The sequence below is a fragment of the Episyrphus balteatus genome, chromosome 1, assembly GCF_945859705.1.
Source record: "Episyrphus balteatus chromosome 1, idEpiBalt1.1, whole genome shotgun sequence".
Lineage (NCBI taxonomy): Eukaryota > Metazoa > Arthropoda > Insecta > Diptera > Syrphidae > Episyrphus > Episyrphus balteatus.
In genome coordinates, this window is record NC_079134.1 from 55,663,504 (window position 1) to 55,687,862 (window position 24,359).

The following is a 24,359-nucleotide window of genomic DNA, read 5'->3' on the forward strand; positions in this document are numbered from 1 at the left end:
ACCGGTTTTTTCGGTTTCGGAAGAAAAAAAAACGTCGAATAAAAAAAAGACCAGACGAGACAAATAACTGAAAACCGTCAAAACTTTCATTCCCTCTCTCAACTAACCATACAATTATAAATTTTCATTCATATTCAGCTCTAAAAATTCCTCAAAACTCCTACTAAAAGTGAGTTAAAAACTCTTATAAGAAAATCTTTCATTTCATTTTCATTTATTAATCTCTTGAATAGCTTACGTAATAGTAAGATACAATATCTTTTCGGTTTACGAAAGCTTAATGAGTTAATTAAGTTACTGAAACAAAAATCATGACTGATAGCAGCAAATTAAATTTACATGTAGTATTGATTAAACAAGATTAGATAGATTTTCATAAAAAGCAAATATTAGAAGAAAAATAGTTAAAAAATACTAAAAGAAAAAGAAAAAAATGCAATATTTCATCAAAGTGTCTCTAAATAACGTCTGATATGAATTTTGAACTGAATTGTGGAGTTGATCATTCTCATGGAGAGAGGTATGGAGTTCCATAGTCTTATTACATCTGGGAAAAATTGACGATCTGATATTAAATATTTATAACGTATTGGAATTAAGTCCATATATCTTTCTGATAAAGGAAAACGAATGTTATTATAAAGGTACAATGGTTCCCGGGATTGCAATATGTTATGAAGTAAAGTAATTTTCTTATATTTAAATATGCTTTCTATGCTTGTGTTATGAAGTAAAGTAATTTTCTTATATTTAAATATGCTTTCAAGAGTGAGTCCATGTAGTGATAAGGCAAATGAGGAAATATGGCCATACCTTTTTAAACCGAATACGTAACGAGCTATACTATTGTATGCAACATTAAGACGCCGTCGATCTTCACAGTCACAATTTGAAAAAATCTCACAGCCAAACGTAATAATTGGTAAAAGTAAAGTTCTTGCTAACATTTTCTTGGTGTTGACTGGTGTTAAGTGGTGAGAAGGCCATATGGTGCGAAGGCTACCATAAACTTTTACCAGAGTCAAATTTATGTGATTTTTCCTGGTTAGTGTGTTATTAAAGGCAATACCAAGATTTCTGGCTGATGAAACAAAATCGATAACTCTGTCATCCAGCCTTACTTTCGGCAGATTTGTGCTATCAATTACCTTTCTACATATTATAAGACACTGTGACTTTTTCGCATTCAAACAGAGAGCATTTCTCCGTGACCAGACAAGGACTTTTTTAAGATCCCCATTAACCGCATTTATAACACTTATTACATTCTTCAAAGGACAACTGTATTGCAGTTGGACATCGTCCGCATACATATCTATGGATGAATTTATAGAGCTAAGAGAAAGATCGTTTATGTAAAGGCAAAATAACAATGGGCCCAAAATAGATCCTTGCGGTACGCCCCTCGTTACGGAAATAAACGAAGATTTCGAATCACCTACAACAACGGCTTGAACCCTTTCATTGAGATAGGAGCATATAAGTTTGGTAGCTGGAAAAGAAAAATTAAACTGGCTCTCGAGCTTGCAACACAAAACATGGTGATCGACTGTGTCGAACGCTTTAGAAAAGTCTTAAAGAGTAAGTATGGTGGCTTTGTCGTTTTCTAATGATTTACGAATGTCTTCAAATATCTTAATCAACGCAGTCGTGCAACTGTGCGAAACCCAGACTGATTGAAATTTAATAAACTTCTCATGTTAAGATATTCTCTTATCTGAGCATTCATTATTTTTTCAAGCAACGGCGGATCCAGGGGGGGGGGGGGCACGGGGGCACGTGATTTTTTGCGATTTAAAAAAAAAGCTACAAACAAATGAAATCGAGCTTTAAAGATGAATCAGTATTGTTGTGTTCGATTTTTGAATGGCAAAATGTTGTGAAATTTCTTTAAACTAAAACATTGATGCACTAAATATTACTTGGCAAAACAAATCATCTTTTGCAACTTTCGTCAAAAAAGCTTAAACTCATAAATGAAGTAAATATTTATCTCTAAGTAAATTAATCTTTAAGGATAAATAACCAAATTTAATATTAATTACTTTTCCGCGTTGTGGGGTGGAAATGCCTCGGGAACTTTTTGCACTTTTTGTTTAAAAAATTCTTTACCATCAAAAAAAATATTTTAGTGGTCTTAGCGTTATATTAAGCATCAAAAGTTCCTAGATAGTCTTCAAACCCATGCGCTCCAAATCTAATGCAGTAGGTAACGAAAAATTTAAACTAATGAAACTATCGAATTGTGTGTATGAATGTTGAAATCCCTACAGCAACAGCATATGAAAATTCAATGCTATAACGATGCAATTTTTTTTTAAGTACCATACAAATGCCCGGCACCAATACAAATCCTTCTTACTATATCAAAAAGTTAAATTCAAATCGTTTCCTTTATATCCTTTAACCGCAATTACTTACAATCAAAAGCTTCTATTTTGAGTGCATATTGCAGGAAGATGAATGCATAATGATTTAAAAGACAAGACTTTTTGTAACTAGGAATGGAAGATTGATTTTAGTGCGAACTAATTTTTGATATCATAAAAATTTAAAAGACTGCATTGTTATTGCACTTTAACTGCCAAACGACGTCCATTCACGTTCCTTAAAGGGACAACAAAACTAGTATATTTTTTTCTTCCCATGACACCCAAAAATTGTTGTAAATTCTTGATTATAATGCTTGATAATTTAAGATCCATTTTAGTGATACAACGTTATCCATGAATTACATTTAAAACCCAAAGCAACCAAAATTAGCCATCATATTTTCTTTTTATTAGTCTTTCTACTCTTGTAAAAAAATCGCTTGTAGCTACAAGTCTATCACTAATAAAAATTTTACAAATACTTTTATGAAACAGAAATATTCGCCGCACTTGTAAATTTCACTTGTAGCTACAAGTCTACTTACTTGTAATTATTAGTCTATTGAAATTCTTTATGAAACAGAAATTTGCTGATAATTTACAAGCTACAAGTAAATTCACAAATAATTATTAGTCTTGTAGTTTTATGAAATAGGGCCCAGGGATACCTTTAAAAATATGTAAAAATTTCAAATTTCAAAAGAATCGGTGCAGTAGTTTTGAAGTTATGAGGGGCACCGACGCGGCGGCGGCGTTGAAAACATTAGTTGTGGGGATAACGATTTAAAGTTTTGAACTCTAGACTTAAAGACTAAAACGTTCGTAAGCGAAGTATTAAAATACTCATAACTTGGTCAATTTGGCTCCAAGAGACCTACAATTTGAGATATCTTGAGATATAAAACAATTTAACCCCTTGTAGCCCCATGTGACATTTCTGTAACAAACCGAAAAAGATCGCATGAAAGCTGTACAAACTATTTTTTTTTGTTGCTTTTGAAGCTTCTAATATAATCTTTAAGTATTGCTTTATCGAAATAGTACTTCAAATTTTTAATAAATAGCACCAATAGTTTTTAATTGACAGTTAATGTTGAAAGTTGGGCTTTTTTTGAAAATAAGCAAATTTGAGTAAAAACTACGAAATTCAGAAAAAAATAGTTTTTATTAGTAAACCCACGGGGTTTTGAATGAACAACAACAACTTGTGTGTGTTACCACCAAGTGCATAGGCTGGAGTTATAGCTATTTCACGGGGACCACCAACCCGATCATCAGACTCCTTTCAGTGGTGCTAAGTCGCTTATGTTCAATTGATTTTGAAAATTTCCCGAGCTGGGCTTGAACTCACGACTAAGCGGTTGGGAGGCCGACGCACTACGCTTCGCACCACTGCACCGCTGCCACTTGTTGGGGTTTTATTTTTGGATTTTAGGAATGTGCCTAAAAATTAATATTAGATAGTTTTTTGCTTGAATTTTTGCATTTTTATATAAAAATAAATTATTTAAGCTTTTTTTTACTCCCTAAATATCGAAATAACTAAGTAAATAATGACTTTATTGAATATTTAAAAAATACGTGTTTTATTAAAGATAAAGGCCAATCGATTCACTTATTAATTTTAAAATTTACGACCTTGGGTTACAAGGGGTTAATGCAAATAAAATAAAACAAAACTGGGTTTCCCGGCAAAAAAGTATGATTCAGTTTTTTTTGTTATTCTTAGGAACTTTAATATTTATTAGAATGAAGTCCTTAGTATTTGACTAAAAACTACTAGGTCATTAAGTAATGGTATAAATATGTCCATAATATTGCAAAATTTTATACAAAATCAACTAAAAAACGTAAACATTTCTTTTTTCAAAATTTCATCTTTAAAACTTAATTTCTCAAAAACTATTTGATGAAACAACTTAAGTAAAGAAATAAAATAAAGAACAAATTACTAACTTTAATATAGCACAGGATTGTACGTGCATTTTCTGATTTTTTATATTTTTTCCTCCCATGTAATCGAGGGGTAAGTGGGTAAGCACTTAAATGGCTTTTACTGTAATAAGAAAATGAAAATTTTTCCTTCCGAATATCTTTTTGGTCATTTGGTACCTATTTGATGTGGGAAATGTGCCTAAATATTTTTGGCCAGGTTTTAGACCAAAATACCACACTGTGGGTCGTTAAAATTCGCTGCTTGTTAGTCAGTCGTATGACTGTTATTACTGTTTTTTTCCAATCCGTCCCTTGTGCCCCCCCCCCCCCCAGAAAAAAATCCTGGATCCGCCCCTGTTTTCAAGTGCCTTGGATAAGTATGACAATATTGCAATATGTCTAAAAATCATTTGCATCTTTATTTTTGGGTACAGGCATAATCTTTGCCTTTTTCCATTCCATTGGGAATACTCATGTCATAAGAATTCAATTAAAAACATGAGTGAGAGCTTTTAAAATGTATGGAAGTAGGTATTGCCTTAAAAATAAAGGATGCATTTCATCAAAGCCAACTGAATTGGACTTTGTAGCCATTAAGGCTTTTACGATATCAGTTTCATCAATCGCCCTAAAGCTAAAACCAGTATTAGTATCGGTACTAGAAGTCTTGGAGACTGATTCGTTCGGATAATTTGAATTTTTATAAGAACCTGAGAATGATTGAGAAACAAAACTTTTATTTAACTCGTTGCAGTCAATATCTTTGGGGGTCTTGTAGTTTATTCCCAGTTCTTTTATATTTTTCCAAAGTGTTTTAGTATCTAGTGACGGGTCAAATCTTGGAGCAAAAAATCTTCTTTTTGCTTCGCGTATTTCTGATGTCACTTTGTTTCGTAATATCTTATAACTGCTCAGTAGAGCTTCAAGTTTTTATCTTTTCCATCTTTTATATGCTGCATTACGACGACGTATACGCTGCATAATGTTGTTATTAAACCACGACGAGTCATTTTTCTTAAGTATTTTATTTTTTAGAGGTACGAAGTCATTAAATAGTTTTAATATATTGTTGTTCAAAAAAGATATTTGCTCATCAGTTGAGAGCATACCATAAACGCGAAACCATTCGATTTTTTTAAGTTCAGACTCTAAAAGTGAACTGTTTACATTTCTGAAATCTCTGTATACATAAGCTGGTTGTGAGCAATTAGGTAATACATCGAAAGTGATATAAATTAAATCATGAAGGGAGAAACATGAAGCGGAAAGTTGGTCAAAGTTAATAACCTTTTCTGGATGACTTACAAAGAATAAATCTAGCAATGTGCTACACTGAACCAAAAAGGTACATAAAAATTAATGAATTTGTACATTAAATTAATGTTAAAATTCATGGCAAATGAGCCAATGTACAAGTTCATTAAATTTAAGAATCTTTTTATGAACAAATTCATAAGGGAATGAATCTTTCTTAAAAATTAAGAATAAGTTCTTAAATTTTAAGAATTCTGTTCATAAACGGATTCGAAAATTTTTGAAAATGTTTAAGAAAAGTTTCTTAGATTTTAAGAAAAATTCATACAATTTAAGAATTATTTCTTAAATACTTGTTTTTTTCTTCTATAATTTAAGAACAAAGTTTAAGAAAAGTTTCTTACATTTTAAGATTATTTCTTAAATTTTATGATTTTTTTCATAAATTTCATAAACATTTAAATGAAATGTTGCTTAAATTTTATGAAAAGAATCATAAAAACTATGAATTTTTCTCAAAGTTTTATGATTGTTTTCATAAAATATAATGCACTTTTCATAAAAATGTATGCATTTATTAACATTAATGCTCATAATACATTACCACTCCAAGCCTTTAATTTGTTCCTAAAAAAGTTGTATTCCAAACAAACAAACAGCAGAAGAAAACATCCCAAAATCTAAAAAAAAAGAAATGAAATAAAAGAAATGATTAAGTTTAAACGTTATAAAAATATTTTATTGATCACTATAAATTAAATTTTTAATTTAATTTTTCTTTCTTAATGGATGCACCATCTGGAAAGATAGAAAAATGTTTGTATTAGCAAAGTGACTATGTACATACTATTTGGTTTAAAAAATTGAAATAGAAGGTAAAATTAACTTTTACCTTATTGTAATCGGCAGCATAAGGCTCTGGAGCTGAAAAAAAAAAACAATACAAAATTGAATAAGTTGGGGAAAGATCAAAATATAAAGAATTTAGGTACTTATGAACATCATATAGAATAATTTGGGGAATTTTAATAATATTAAGTTAAAACTAAATTTAAATATTTGGAGAAATAAAATAAAATGCAACACTTACTTAATTCTAGGTTTTGCGAACATGATGCGTTTGCTTTATTTTGCAATGACAATTTCAAGGGTACAGGATTTGTTGAGAATCCCCTTTAATATGGTTTTTATCTTGTGTTGATTTTTCCCCTTTTGCCGGTTCAATAAAATATCGAGATTACGATTTTCAATCTCTAAATATGTACCTATAACAAAAAAAATTAAAATATATTTAATAAAAGAAAGAAATTTTTAACATATTATGTTTTTATACATATCTTAGTTTATGGGAAAGAGGGAACGGTAACCAACAATATTTTACACTGTTAAAATGTCTTATCAGGGGCGTATACAGGTTTGCTTCTTGGGGGGGGGGTCATGCCAATTTTTTTTTTTTTTTTTTTCAAAAGTTTTGATAGCAGGCATAAACCTGAAAATGGGCTTTTTGAATTATTAAACATTAAAATTTGTGCGTCTTGCATTTTGAATCGAAAAGTTCCGAATGTAGTTCTAAAAATAACCAAACAAAAACGGTATGAGATTCGTTTAAGTTTAGCGTTAAGCCTTAAAGCCTAGAACGCTGCTGATGTGAAACGAAATTTTTCGTCGGTCTCCACGAGGACAACGAAATGCTTGCGAAATCTGGACCGAAAAATACTCAAAAATTGCAAAACATAAATGAAAAAAAAGCAAACACGCATCGCAGAAGGACATGCAATTACAAAATGAACAACAAAAACAAACAAAAAAACTCAACATGTCATTTTTCCACACACAATGAATGTCCCCGGCAATTGTTTGTGTGCGAAAAAGAAGTTTAGACTTTCAATTTCGTTGTGCCGAACAGCGTACTACAGAACGAAAAGTTGAACGAAATTTTTGGTTTACCATTTCGTTGTTTCATTTTTGTATGGGATTTTTCGTTTCTCAGCAGCGTACTAGGCTTTAATTTTGACCAATTGAGGCTATCCTCCTAAAAATAAAATGTACTGTACGAGTACTTCGATTGAATAATTTGCCTTAAAACAACTGTTCATTGTTTTCCGCTAGCCCAGAAAAATAATATGAAAATCGTTTTTACTTAATAACAGTTTTAACTTTTGAATTAAAAGTCTTCCTAACCTCAGGCAAACGAATCGCAAAGTTTTGTAAAAAAAATTGCATTGAAAATATATTTTTTTTTAAATTTTGTTTTAAAATTGTATGGGAATTTAAAATACCTACCTCTATTAAAATAGTAAAGACAAAAAAAATAATTTTGGCGATATTTTGGAATTCGTCCGTTTTCAGGTATTAATCAGCGGTTTACAATATAAAAAACATTCAGTTGTATTTATTAGATTAAGCCCTGCTTTTTCAATCGTTAGATAGACTATCAGAAGAATAAATGTCACTATAAAAAAAAACTTTTATTCCTAGGAATAAGCTCTAACTTAGGTTTATCTAACTATTCAAAAAATTAGCCCTAAGTGATATTTAATAATAATATTTAAATTGCCTTAGATAAGGTTGCTTACATTGCTTCTATAATTGGCTGGCCATTGATGATTAACAAATCGATAGTTGTTTCAAAAAATGCAACAGATCTAGCAAATTTAGTATGTACAAAATACTGTTTGTCGTTCCACTTCAAGTTTAGTTTCCAAATAACAAATATCGAACTCAGAATAATATACAATCTGGTAAACTTTCGATTTTATTTCCTAAAAATTCAATAAATTTCAATAAGGAAATATCTTAATTTAGGTATAAATGTATAACTTACAATTGGTATTTTCTTGAATAAAACTTGGAACAATTTTCTTGAATTAAACTTTATAATCTTGAAATATTCTTGAATTATTATTAATCTAGAAATTAATATAAAAAAGGAAAATCAAGGTTGAATTATAATATATATATGAATTTAACTTAATGTACCTTCTAATACGAGATCAATTTGCAAAAGAACAATTAGAAAAAACGCGCGATTAATTTTAGTTAGGTTATGTTTAATCAAAGGTATATATACTTAAACGTAAGTACTCTTCTTATTAAAAAGAGACGAAAGTATTTTGACAATTATAGTAAACATGATAAAGGTTTGATAAGTTGCCACTTTATTGCTAAAGTACTATTGAGGTTTTTTAGGAGGCTTGATGACACTGTTATTTTTTTTTTGTTGTATTTTAATTTTATTTCCTTAAAAAAATCACACGACTATGAAAAGCATTCATATCAATTTATGCATGTTTACTTCTTCTTGGAAACACCAACAGTGCGACCACGACGACCAGTTGTTTTGGTATGTTGACCACGGGCACGGAGACCCCAGTAATGACGCATACCACGATGGGCACGGATTTTCTTCAAGCGTTCCAAATCATCACGGAGTTTCGAGTCCAATGAAGAAGAGGTGTATTGTTGGTATTTACCATCGACAACATCCTTTTGCCTGTTGAGGAACCAGTTTGGAATCTTGTAGTGTCTTGGATTTTGAATGATGGTGACAATCTTGTCAACCTCTTCATCAGAGCACTCTCCGGCGCGCTTGGTGAGATCAACGTCGGCCTTCTTGAGCACAATGTTGGCATAACGACGACCAACACCCTTGATGGCGGTCATAGCGATGGTTTACCATCAATATTCGTATTCATGATACGAAGAATGTGTTGAAACTTCTCTGGAATAACGAGAGACATTTTGCCTTCAGAGTTCACCGAATTCAAGGGAAAAAAGCAAACAAAATTCGCCAAATTTTGTCAGACGAACGTATTGAACTGGAACATTGCAAAAAACTAAAAAGATTTGAGAAATGATATCCTTCTTTAACATTTTGCCGATGACGAATTTCATCAACAGAATTGACCTCCACACAGCAAGGCCACAGAAAGCTTCCCTATTTAAAACATATTTTATTCACTTCATCATATCAAAAAATAGAAGATATGGCGGCTTCTTTTATTTGCTGGTAAGCAGTGTCTTGCCCTTAAGATATTATTTTTGTGTACCTACTAGATTCAATTTCTTTTAAAAAGCTTTGAATATAATACTTATACGGATTTTGTTTCCATACAAAACACTACAGCTCAACTAATATTATCGAACGAATCAAAATAATACTAATCCAGCATAGCGTTCGCTAAAAATATGACCACATCCCCAAAATATGGTAAAATAGTTTGTTTGAATACCAAAAATTTTGTTTACTTTTAATTTTCGTTCATGTTCTAAAACTTCAACATTTTGAAAATAATCTTACTCAAGAGATTTCAGTATCACATAACAAATTCTTTTTTAAGTTCTGAGTTCTTGGGGGGGGGGGGGGGGGGGTCATGACCCCGTGACCCCCCCCCCCCCGCCTTGTATACGCCGTTGTAGTCTTATACTCTTCAAAATATTGTCTTTTATTCACAAACTTTTATAACTTGTTTCCGAAACGACCGTCCGCTTTGAATATCAGATTTTAAATTAAATCCTCAGAGAAATCTTTCTAAGGCATAGATTCAGAACAACTGTTATTATTTTCTAGATTGATGAAAAAGTGCATAGACTTTAAGAAAATATACTTAAACATTCAAAACGTAAGAATTTTTTCATAAATTATATGAATACTTTCATAACATTTAATGAATTAATTCTTAAATTTTGGAAAAATATGAATTTCTAACATAAAAAGTATGAACAGATTCTTAAATTTTAAGAATACAGGATAACGGTAAAATATTCGTTATTCATCGATTAATGAAAAAATACATTCATTTTAAGAAAAAATACATTCATTTAAAAAAAAATACTTAAAAACACAAAATTTATGAACTTCTTACAAATATAATTTTGATAATAGATTTTTTTCAGTTTTAGAAGGGAAAAAAGTCAATTTTAAAAATTATTTTAACTCAAAATACAACTGAATGTTAAATAATAGTAAATTTCATTCATAAAAGTGTGTCCACATTCTAAGATTCAGCAAAATATTCTTTAAAATTGGAGCTAGAAGTTTATGAATTAATGTATTTACTGAGAAAAGATTGAAGCTTCTCATAAATTCAACAAGATTTGAATCTTTCAGAACGTTAAAATTGAAATCACCCACTAAAATAATGAGTGACGATACAAATGGCAGTTCATCAAGTTTCGAAGTCATTTGTGTTATGTCAATGCTTTTATTAGGACGATAAACCGCTCCTAAAAGAACTTTTTGAGAAGAGCGTTTTATTTCTATAAAAAGGTAATCGATAGTAGAGCAATTTTACATTTGATACTATCACGAACATAAATGGCAACCCCTCCTCCAACTCGGCCTATTCTATCAGCTCTAAAAAGATTAAACCCATTTACAGAATACACAGAATCGTTGATTTGCTCGGAAAACCATGATTCAGAGATGCATATGACATCAAATTTAGATTTTCAAAAAGATATCGAAACTCATCCAGCTTACAAAAAAGACTCTGTGCTTAATGCACAGACACACTTGCAGTCCCGAAAACCGATTTGCCAAAACATTTAACATAGAACGCGTAGTACTGTTACCTTCAAGAACTATGGGATCCAAATTTAACTCGCTAGAATCAATCATCAGCAATGAAAATATTATCTAATGAGATAACCCCCGACCATAGAATTCTCATACTGCACAACCGAAATATAATAATTTTATAGAACCAAACTTCCCTCTTCAAAGACACCGTGATGAAATTAAATAATAATAATTGATTTTTAAATAATGCAAAACCATGAAAAAAAAGATAAATAATATTTAACTCAAAATAAAAAATATCAAAATTCATAAATAAAAAGTTAATTAAATAATAATTCAGAAAAAAGGTACCTAATTAAAAGAAAATTAAAAAAAAGTAAACAAATAATACACCGGCACACAAACTAAAAAAAGTGTTATGTACCAGTAACCAGACCTATATTTCAATATGTTTTTGGGCACGCTGAATCCGAATTTCAAGTCCGTTTGGCCCTTTCATACTCCAGTTTTGAGTAAAATGCAAAAAACTAAAAAAAAGGAAGTTTTTCGCCTTTTTTGGGGTCTTTTTGCATTTTTCTCAAAACTGGAGGTGGAGGGTGGCCGGGCAAAACGGAAATTCGGATTCAGAGGGTCCAAAAACATATAGAAAGATATGTAGGTCTTGTTCCTGGTACATACAACTTTTTTTTTGGTTTGCTGGCACTGTCCCGAAATGTCGCTTTCATCCCCGGCACACAAAAAAAAAAGTTCCAAGTCCGTTTTGCCTGAACACCCTTCAGTTTTGAGAAAAATGCAAAAAAAACTCCAAAAAAGTCATAAAAATCCAAACAAAATGCAGTCACAGCTCAAAACTGGAGGCTGACCGGGCCAAACGGACTTGAAATTCGAATTCAGCGTGTCTAAAAACATATAGAAAGATAGGTCTGGTTCCTGGTACATGACACTTTTTTTATTTTGTGTGCCGGTGTAATTATTATAGTTCGAAATCTTGTTTCTCCTTATTCTGTTCGTATGTTATCGTTTGCGTTGTTGTGGCAATGTTTTCCAATTCCAGAGTATCATTGATCAAAACGGCATCTCCCAAGCGGTACTTCTTAACATAAACAAGCCCTCGAATAGTGAAAACAGAAAGTAATTTCTTCTCACGTTTGAGTTTGAGTGCATGATAAGGGATTTTCTTCGAAGAGTTTATTTTTGGTTGACAAATTAGGTTAAATTTTTTTTTACTGTCAAATCAAGCAAAAACACCGAAAACCGGTTTTTTGGGCAGGTTTAAAACCGGCCGGTTTAACCCAAAGGAACAAAACCGAAAACCGGTTTTTGTACTAACAACCGCCAACCTAATCAGTGTAAACTTCACTTAGGCCGTGTGTGAATTGCGTTAAATAGTTAAATCCGTGTTAAATTTTTGACACTATTGAGGTGACCAAAATAATTTCAAAAAAAGAATTTACCTATTGTTTAAAATTATGTCTGCCTTTTTTCTGCCATGATACTCCTTTTTAATAAAAAAAAAACAAAACCAAACCATCTGCAAAAAAAATTCAACTCAAATTTAACTAGGTCCCGGAGCATAGCCGTATTTAGGGGGGGGGGGGGGGTTTTAGGTGTTTAACCCCCCCCCCGAAATTTTTTTTCAGAAAATCAAAAGAAACCTATATTATAAACATATAGAAGTCTAATGTGTGCAGCACTAAATGATTTGTTTTTGTATTTTAGTGATTTGATTACTTATATGAAAATCTCCCTTAAAATCACTACCAATTTTGCATCGTTTCAGAAGCTGTCGATGAAGTTTGTATAAAGGAAAACAAAAATTGTTTGGTCCATTACAAAGAGTTTTATCTCTTTGACCATTTCCTTAAGCACTATGTTAACACCTTAAAATGCTCTTTTAAAAACCCTTTAAATACCACAAGTACTTCTGCAGGGTTTTTGGTGCCGAGACTAAACTATGCTTTTTCAAAGGGTTTCGGTGGCCAAACTCGAATCCAAAGACGGACTTATTCTATCACATCTCGTTTTTGAAATATTACCCTTAAATCTATTTAAATCTTTCAGACATCTTTTCTACTGTCCGAGATATCTTCAGTTGCTTATTACCCACTTTTGTTCTATGTTAACCTTAAATCCAGTATGTAAGCGAAAATAAATGTATCGATTTATTCAAAGACTGTAGTACCTACCAACGCTAGGAAATAACCTCGAAAACTGGTAAAAAGCGGGATCTTCGATTTTCTAACGGGAATATCTCAAAAACGCGATGTGATAGAATTTTTCTGAGTTCGGATTCGAGCTCAGCACATAAAAAACCTTTAGAAAAGTATATCTTGGTTTCTGTAACAAAAACCTTGTTGGCCACACTCACAATAAAAAAAATGCGATTATACTTTTACAATGGAAGAAAAACTTGTTTTTATTTCTAACAATTATAAGAGAAAGTAACGGGACATTTTGTTCTTCTCAATATTCTTGTTTTTTGATCCCCTTTAATAAAAAATATAGTAGGGTGTCGCTGCGATACTCGGTTTTATATAAATAGTAGACTGGGCCAAAAAAATAAAATATTTTTTTTTTTGAAAGTAACTTCGAAAATCATGTTCAGGATGACGAAAAAAAAATTTGGTGAAAATTTGAGCCGTTAAAAAAAATTTTAAGAGGTCTATCATCGGTGTTTTTTATTTTTATACATGATATGATGTTTTACAACAGAACTGCTAGACGATCAAAGTAAAAAAAATTTCTGTTCATTTTTTCTTATATAAAATTAAATTTCCTACAAAAAAGATCTAATTGAAAATTTTCGTCAGACGAGCCGTATTCGAGTAATTAAGCTTTTTAAATCGAAGTGTTTTTTCAATTTGCCTGTTTCACTTTGGAATTTTGTGATGAGCAAATAAGTGAATAGAAAAATAAAACCTTGACAGATTCTTATAGGAAATTTAATTCTCTACAAAAAAGGTCTTGAAGTAATTTGCCCTAAATTGAGTTTTGAAGAAGTTATTCACGATTTAAATCGAGAAAAAAATTAAAAAATCAATTTTCAATTTCAAAATTTTCTAATTCACTGAAAATTCAATATTTTCAAATTAGCAAGATGTTTTCTTGTAGGGAATTAAACGTTCTATAAAAAATTCCTTGGCAGCAAATTAATTGCTTTAACCGTTTAGAAGATAATCGTATTCAAATCGCAAATGCATACTTGTCATAAGAAAACTATTGAAATCAGTGGGCATTGGTTTTGATACGAATATCTTCTTAACGGTTAAAGCAATTAATTTGCTGCCAAGGAACTTTTTATAGAACGTTTAATTCCCTACAAGAAAACATCTTGCTAATTTGAAAATATTGAATTTTCAGTGAATTAGAAAATTTTGAAATTGAAAATTGATTTTTTAATTTTTTTCTGATTTAAATCGTGAATAACTTCCTCAGAACTCAATTTAGGGAAAATTACTATAAGACATTATTTGTAGAGAATTAAATTTCCTATATGAATCTGTCGTGGTTTTATTTTTCTATTCACTTATTTGCTCATCACAAAATTCCAAATTAATCAGTCTAATTGAAAAAACACTTCGATTTAAAAAGCTTAATTACTCGAATACGGTTCGTCTGACGAAAATTTTCAATTAGATCTTTTTTGTAGGAAATTTAATTTTATATAAGAAAAAATGAACAGAAATTTTTTTTACTTTGATCGTCTAGCAGTTCTGTTGTAAAACATCATATCATGTATAAAAATAAAAAACACCGATGATAGACCTCTTAAAATTTTTTTTAACGGCTCAAATTTTCACCAAATTTTTTTTTCATCATCCTGAACATGATTTTCGAAGTTACTTTCAAAAAAAAAAATATTTTATTTTTTTGGCCCAGTCTAATAAATAGCATTTTTATATGGTGCGATTATACTTGTGCAAAGCACTGTATTTACAACGTATCGTTATTCTTTTGTTTCAAATTATAAAATTAAACAATTTCAGTTTATTGTTAAATTTCAAAGTGAAGTATAACACTGGTCAACAAAATTAAACTTCTTTTTTGTTACAGAAACCAGGGTATACTCTTCTATAGGTTTTTTGTGTGCTGAGCTCGAAACCGAAGTCAGAAAAATTCGATCACATTTCGTTTTTGAGATATTCCCTTTAGAAAATCGAAAATGCCGCTTTTTACCAGTTTTCAGGGTTATTTTTTAGCGTTTACTTATTTTTTTAAAATTGAATTTGTAACAGTTTCTAAAAGAATTAAGTTTTGTCTCTCTAAATCCGTTTAAATCTTTTAAATATCTATTTTCTTCCTCGAGAAATCATAACTTGAAATCAAAGTGTTTGGGGCATCTCATATTTATTTGCTTTTAATAGCAAATATCGAAAAGTTCTGTACCAATCGCTTTCAAATTTTGACACAATTCTTGTAGAAACTGTTACAAATTTAATTTAAAAATAAGTAAACGCTAAAAAATAACTTTGAAAACTGGTAAAAATCGGCATTTTCGATTTTCTAACGGGAATATCTCCAAAACGTGATGTGATAGAATTTTTCTGACTTCGGATTCGAGGTCAGCCTATAGAAAAGTATACCCTGGTTTCTGTTACAAAAACCTTGTTGACCAGTGTAATTAGCTCATGTCAAACAACTTGGATTATTTAAAATTTTGGTTTTTAAGTATTGCTAGTTTCATTCAGAACTCAATAGATAGAATGTACCTGTCAATTTTCTGCTACAAAATTTCTGTGCAAGAAAAAGTCCATTTTTCAATGTTTTATATATTAAATTGTACGAAATAATTTTTTTATAAAGCCTTAGAATGGTTAAAATTTGTTTCTTAAAAAAAATTTTCGTGCTCGCTAACGCTCGCAATTTATATCAACCAACTTATCACTCTTTGTACCTACAAAACTAGAGATGCCGCTGAATATTCGGCCATTTTTAAATTCGTTTACCGTAAGCAGGGCTTTTTTAAACTTTTAACTACGAATTCCTCTCCTAAAAAATACTTAAAAAGGATATTGGCAAATTTTTCGCTTCTACACAGTTCAAATGACTATTTGATTTAGCGGGATTTAGAATCGACTGCAGTTACATATAGTTGATACAAAATATTAAGATTTCTAAAAAAAAAATTTGTTTGGTCTGAGCTAACCCCCCCCCCCCCCCCCAAATGAAATCCTAGCTACGGCTATGTCCCGGAGCCCAATAAATTTTTAACTAGTGTCAATAGTGTCAAAAATTTTACACGAATTTAACTATTTTACGCAATTCACAATTCACACACGGCCTTAATTTTATGCGCCTTTTACAAAACTGTCAGTGGAACTTAGTCCGGTGCTAGTTGTTGGTGTGTGCGGGTGTGCACAAGTCTTTTTCTCAATTTATAGTGCAAAGAGAAAAAATTGAGGTAAGTTTTTTTTCTCATTGAAGATGTACCTCTTTTTTTTAAATTTCATGTTTTCACAGTTTTTGTTGTTTTATTCATTGTTATAATAAAATAGATTATAATATAATTGAGTAGTTTGCGATTTATTTTGACTTACAAAAAAAGCGAGGGGGTAGTGCATTATGCACCAAAACAGCATGGTCCTCAATGCACCATTTTGCACCCACCTGATTGGAATGTTTACTCTGATTTTTCTATTTTTGGTTTAAGATGCCAAGGAAGCCAATTGAAGAAGGGATTCCACATAAGGGATGAGATGAGACAAGCTCTCTCTCATATAGATGCCGGAATGTCGATTCGAAGGGCTGCAAAGGACTGCAAGCTCTCGTACCATACTGTACTGTACTGTAAGATATTTTTACAAATGACCCAGTTATTTTAGATCATAAGGCTATCCCTTAATTCGATCTCCTTCCGTAAATGATTTTGTGTTAGTGACTTTTTTTTTTTTTTTTTTTTAATTCATTTTTATTTTTCATCATCTTAAAACTATCTTAAAGCTAGACAAAAATTCATAAAAACTAGCCTACTTATCAATTACTTACAACTAACTTACTGGCCCTATACGGGCACTCTAAGTTATTCTTCATTTTTCTTAATACTAATGCCTTTCGGCCTTAAAACTAATTTAATTCAAATAGTATTTCAAGGTTTTATTTTTTCCAAGAAATAATTTCTAAAAAAAACTTGGATTCTGATCATATTTTTTTTGTTTATTTTAAAACTTAAAAACTAATTAAAACTACTTAAACTACTTAAAAACTAATTAAAACTACTTAAACTACTTAAAACTACTTAAAAACTAGAACAGCCACAGCAAGCAATTTTTTTTTTTTTTTTTTTTTTTTTTTTTTTGTATTTTTTTGTATTTTTTGTATTTTTTTTTATTTTTTTTTTTTTGTATTTTTTTGTATTTTTTGTTTTTTTTTTTTTGTGCCACCCCGACTAAACACCTAAAAACTATGTAAGCCGGCCAAGGCATAGAAACAAAGACCACTTTAACTATTTACACTATTATGAAGCCACCAAAACTGGTTCTCCTGCCTTACCCTATCTCTTCGGTCCCGATCGGACACAGTCCTAGTGAACCGAAGACGCCCTTCTCCGCCTAGTGCGAGGATGTCCCCGTCATACAGCAGTCGCCTGTCCACGGTTCTTCGCCCGACGTGGTAGATTAGCGGAACTGCCAATCTATCATGTACAAGCCCCCGACTATCTACATAGAGGAATGCCTCAGGCGGAATATAGCCGCTTAAACACACTCTCGAAGTATTCGTCGTTAGGGTAGTAAGCCCCAAAAATGTAGCTATTTGAAGAGGCCATCGCTCTTGAAACGTGGCCACGAACAAGCTTCAGCATAAAGTTATCAATTCTATTTATGTTGGCCCTATTGTATAAAACCTCATTGGAATAGTAATGCGTGTAATCAGATTCGGGTGTTCTGTGCAGACCAAGGCAACGTCTAAGACACTGCCTCTCAAACACCCGATACTTTTCCATTTGAGATGGAGCAACGTTGAACCACACAGGGCATCCATAGACAATCATTCCCCGGATGAGAGCCATGTAGCAAATCACCTTAACCCTGGTGTCAAGCCGACTGCTATAAAACAGCCGTTTCGTCAGGGCAAAAGCTCCCCTAGCCCTGGCCAGAGCAGCATCCATATGTCTATTGAAATATAGATATTGATCTAGCCAGATGCCAAGGTACTTTACTACACTTTTACTCGGCAGTGGATGTCCGTGTGGTCCAGCGATCGCCAGCTTCCGCCAGTTCCTTCGCGTATCACCTGAGGCCCTAGCCAAGGGGGTCCTAAATAGAATCGTTTCTGATTTCTGAAAGTTGATTTTCAACTTCCAGTCATCACAATATCGCTGAATTTTGTCAAAGTCACGTTGCAAGAGAATTCTTATGACCTCAACTTTTGGAGCTGTTCTGTACGCAATTAGGTCGTCAGCATACGCAATTGCCTGAGTAAGACTTCCTATCAGATCGCTGGTGTAAATACTAAAGAGAATCGGTGAGTTCACCGCTCCCTGTTGAAGACCATTTTTAATATTAAAAACTCCAGTAGAAGTTACATTGCCACTTTTGACAACAAACGTTCTACCATTGAGCATGTCATAAAGCATATATAAAAGTGGTTTACTTATACCAAGTCTTGTTAATTTTAGATAGAGACCTTCTAACCAAACGGTGTCGAAAGCTTTTTCCAAGCTTTAGTGACTTATAAGTCAAAAAAATCTCGAGTTTGCTATACCTATAGAAAAAAATTTTAGAACCGAAAAACAGTAGCAACAAATGGTTCATTTCATTTTTGAGACTTAAATCAAAAGTTAATGAGCTTTTTTGTCTGCCACTAGTCCCAGATTTTGCTTTTGTGACAGAGGAAGATGTACAATACATTATTAAAGATCCTGCTGTTTCAGGACCAACACAGAGACAACAGTCTCTATATAAATTTCATGGATATGTTTTTAATCTAAACATACAGTAACGTATATTGAACTAAAAAAGAGTAGGTATTAGGTAATTAATTTCTTGGCTGTTTTTTCTTTTTTGGTAGTTTTTGAAGAGAAATGCTTAATTTATTTACTTATTTACTTTTTTGTTACTTTTAAATTCTTATTTATTTTATTATTTATTATACAGGGTGATTCAGTAATAATGTGCCAAAAAGCTAGAGCGTGTAGGTTAGGTCGAGGCAAGAAAAAAATCGTATGGGAGGGGGGGTCTACTCCCCCTTCTTTTAGCGGGGAGGGGCAATTTAAAAAAAATGACTTATTTTGGAAAAAAAATTATTAAAAATCAACAGTTATACTTACAATGACGTGCTATATCTTTTTGTAAAGCCAAAACCCTAGTCTTCTATAAAAAATTTAAACAAAGCCATTTAATGGCACAGTTTTTGAAAAATTAATTTTTAAAATCAAAATTTTGAAAAAAAATTGAAAAAAAAATTTCAAACTAATTTTTTTCAAAATTTAATGTAGTTAAGTACTAGATAAGTTTTTTAAACTCGATGCTCTTATTTATTTTTAAACAAAAAAAGAAAATCAGATTCAAAAAGATCTTGGCATTTTCGAGAAATTAACAAAAAACCAAAACTACTTTTTTCTAAAAAAAAACCTCTTTATTTTCTGTTTTTACGTGGCTGGACTTGTTGATAAATTAATTTATGAAACATTAACCATTCGCCAATTATTTTTTAAACATTTAGACTTAAATAAGGATACAATAAAGTGATACAGTATTGGATTAACCCCGAATTGATCAATTTTTTTCATTGATAACACCTGAAAACTAACCTGAGAATTTTTCTTAGTATGTCTGGGGTGCTCGCCGCCCTGTATAGTACCTATATCGCAAGTAAAAATACTATTAAGTGTAAATAATTCAAAAGTTTAAATAAATAATAAATTCATTAATGTGAAAAACAAAATTCTTTAAGAAAGATAATAGTTATGATATTTTTTTAAATAGGTATGAATACAAACTTTTCAAAAGATCTTTTGAAGGTTGTCATTTATTTTGGAATTTACATAATATGAAAAAAATGTAAAAACTTATTTAACATTATATTTTTTATAGCATCTTCATTTAGCTTGCTGCAAGTACGCAGATACAGATGCCAACCACAACATGGCATAGGTAAGAAATGGATGTATTTACAGCATTTTTAATGAAAACATGCAGAATAATTAAGATCATATAATGGAAACATAGAATAAGATACAAAAATTAAAATTAAAATAATATAAATCCAATAAATCTTGTAATGTTTTTGAAGGGAGTAAAATTGAAGAGTGGGGAGTATGGGAGTACGGTGAACGCATGGGGCGTACAAATACTCTCTTAGTAGCGATTTCGGCAGCCCTGGTTTTGACGTATTTAAAAGGGACAATTGATCACAATACACAATCTAAATTCAAGCCAGACGATTAGAATGTGCAATGTGCAGTCTTATTTCGATGCTTATTTTGCAAACGACCTACATGACCGAAAGTCGGTTGCAGGAGACTTATTTCTCAGACATGGTAAAGTCATATCTTGGGGATCCGCAAGAAGCAACAAACGAAAGCATTATCAACTTGTGAAGCTTAGTAGGTACATGGCAATGGAAGCATCAGTACAAGAAGCATTTTGGCTTAGAGGACTTGAATAAGAGATATTTAAGAAGAAAATTCAATATACAAAAATATTTTGCGACAACCGTGGAGCAGCTAATCTCCCCTGCAATGAAGCATATCGTCAACGCACAAAACATGTTCAAGTGCGTCACCCTTTGTTCAAGAAACCATAGTAAATCAACACATAAAACTTAATGGTTAAAGCTATTGACACAAATTAAATGGTAACTGACATATTCAAGAGGCTCTTTATAAAAGTAAAAATAATTAATTGGTATTTTTTGAATTATGTTAAATTAAAACTATTGACACAAATTCAATGGTAACTGACATATTCACCAGGCGCTTTATAAAAGTAAAAATAATTAATTGGTATTTTTTGAATTACGTTAAATTAATTTTTAGTGGGAGTGTTGGAATGCATATAAAAACTGTATTTAAATAATTATACAGCAAGTCATTTTACTTGTATATTAAACTGAGAAAAATTTTAATTCTGTTGATAACTTCAAACTAATAGTCTAAGAGCCGGCAGCATATTTTGGCAGTTTTGATATAACCGAAATTCGAGTATGCACCACAGTATGTCAACGGAAAAAGTCTGGCAGTGATCTTTTTCAGCTTTCCCTTGCCATACGCATCCAAAGTGCAGCAAAAAATCAACTTTTGGCGTTTTGGTATAACCGAATAAATGATACACCAAAAAATCATAAAAAAATCCCCTGATTTCGAAACTGTGGGTACCGCAAGTTTCTTTTTCAGCTTTCCCCCCGCCAGACCGCTTTAAGGCATTTTTAAGTGCATTTTTCTAATAAAAAACCTAATTACTTATTTTCTGTTAGGTATAACCAAATGATGGTAACAAATTAATATTCTATGTCTATTCCAGGTCTAGAAAATATATTTTTAGCCAGCTATTTTTCAGCCTTCCCTCTGCCAGACGCATCCAAAGTGCAGTCAAAAATCAACTTTTGGCGTTTTGCTAGGTATAAACCAAATAAATGATACACCAAAAAATCATAAAAAATCCCCTGATTTCAAAAATGTGGGTACCAGAAGTTTTTTTTCAGCTTTCGCCCCGCCAGACCGCTTTGAAGCATTTTGAAATGCATTTTTCTAATAAAAAACCTAATAGCTTATTTTCTGTTGGGTATAACCGTATGATGGTAACAAACAAAAATTCTATTTTATTATAGAATAGAATAAATCAGAAGATGACCATTCATTACCTTTTTTGGATCTTAAAATAACACGCAATGATGGTAAACTTCAATTTGCAGTATATAGGAAGTCGACATCCACTGACCGCTTCATCACATTTGATTCCTACTGCAATCATCAAAACAAAATTGCAGCTTTTCATTCTATGGTTTATAGACTCTGCCGCCTTCCACTTTCCTTGCAGAACTATAAAACTGAGTATGAACATATACTTTATTTGGCTACAATTAATGGTTACAACAATTATTTAATCGACAATTTAATTATAAAACACTCAAACAAAATACGAAAAAGAAATCTTTCAACTCTTTTCGCGCAAAATGTTTGTTCAAACAAATCAGATCAAAGACGAGTTGCTATCGCTTTCGTTCCGAATGTCACAAACAAATTACATAAATACTACGAGAAATCAAACATAAAAATCGTACACACAAACAACAACAAACTTCGTTTATCACTTGGAACTACAAAAGACTCTATACCAATGCTTGAGCGAAGTGGTGTTTATAAAATTACCTGCAAAGACTGCGATGCCTCTTACATTGGACAGACGAGAAGGGCAGGGCTTTGAAGACAAGAGCAAGTGAACACGAAAGAACAATAGACAACAAGGAAATTCAAAAAGCGATACCATCACACATATTTAATTTCGACAACACAGAGTCTCACTCTGTTACACCAATTATTGACAACATAAAAATTTTAAAAACAGTAAATAATCCATCTAAGTTAGATGCTTACGAATCTTTTTTCATTCAAACAACAAATAATTTAATGAATTTAGAAGCTGGTGCAATAGAGTCATCTCTTTTTAACTCTTTTTAATATAAAATTCGTTTGTTTATTTACTTTTTGTAAGAGAGCTATTTTTTTTTATTTTTTTTTTGTAAGCTATATTTTTTGTAAGCTATGTAGGTATTTAATTTTGTATAAGCGAGTTGTTTTTGTTTTTAAATGTAATTTTCAGCTTTGTTCGTTTCATTTTGTTTTATTAAACTCGCGCTGAAGATGAACTTTCAATTTAAGGTTCGAAATGCATTCGATAAAATAATAAATATTTAAAAACTAAATTTCATCTGTGTTTTTATATTTTGTTATCGATTTTTTGCGGTCGATAAGAAATAAAATTCTATTCTATAATAAATTATAACGACCACAAATTTTACGTTCTTTTAACATTCGGTGATTAAATATCGAATACATTTTCATACAAAAATACTATGTCTATTCCCGGTTTAGAAAATATAAGTTTGAGCCAGATATTTTTCAGCCTTCCCTCTGCCAGACGCCCTTAAAGGTTTCCCAAACAGGTTTTTCCATACAAAAAACACCTAGTTTCTGTTTTTTTCTTATAAAATTGAAATAATATTTTTTTGTTTAGAGTAACCATATGATCGCCAATTATTAACTTTCTCTGCCTTTTCCTGATTTAGAAAATATAAGTTTAAGCCAGTTTTGTTTCAGCCTATCCTCTGCCAGACGCCCTAAAAGGTATCTCAATATTACGGGAAAGTTAGATTTTGATATATGCGGGTCTGGGAAAAAATCCGAAATGCACTTTGACTTCAGGGCTCGAAAGAGCATAATCCCAGGGATCGAAAGAGTCTAAAACCACATTTTGTACAATCGCACCAAGAGTCATTTGGCCGCCATTTTTTTTTTTTTAATAAAAATTTTAGTTTTTCACATAACTCGCGTAGGTTATGTGAAAACCTGTTTGGGAAACCTTTAAGGGCGTTCTGGTACCCACATTTTTGAAATCAGGGGATTTTTTATGATTTTTTGGTGTATCATTTATTCGGTTTATACCTAGCAAAACGCCAAAAGTTGAATTTTGACTGCACTTTGGATGCGTCTGACAGAGGGAAGGCTGAAAAATAGCTGGCTAAAAATTATATTTTCTAGACCTGGAATAGACATAGAATATTAATTTGTTACCATCATTCGGTTATACCTAACAGAAAATAAGTAATTAGGTTTTTTATTAGAAAAATGCACTTAAAAATGCTTTGAAGCGGTCTGGCGGGGGGAAGCTGAAAAAGAAACTTGCGGTACCCAGTTTCGAAATCAGGGGATTTTTTATGATTTTTTGGTGTATCATTTATTCGGTTATACCAAAACGCCAAAAGTTGATTTTTTGCTGCACTTTGGATGCGTCTGGCAAGGGAAAGCTGAAAAAGATCACTGCCAGACTTTTTCCGTTGACATACTGTGGTGCATATCTAGATATGTGCATACTCGAATTTCGGTTATATCAAAACTGCCAAAATATTAATATTAATATTAATCGTTGTCTGCAACATGTTTTTTTTTTCACCAAAAAAATTCATAAGGAAAATGAGAGCGAATATTTCCAGTTTCAAAAAAAAAACTCTGAATTTCTGAATGAATGCAAACAATATTTTATTTATTTATTATTTTTGGAAATAAAAATAAAATTTTTTAAAGGAAAGAACAAGTCTCAGAAACCTTTTTTTTCTTAAAT

General features: G+C 31.5%; 1 pseudogene; it reads right to left on the bottom strand.

The window, feature by feature from the left end:
- Positions 1 to 8,770: 8,770 nt before the first annotated feature.
- On the bottom strand, positions 8,771 to 9,316 carry LOC129916041 (40S ribosomal protein S18-like; annotated as a pseudogene).
- Between the last annotated feature and the right edge of the window lie 15,043 nt (positions 9,317 to 24,359).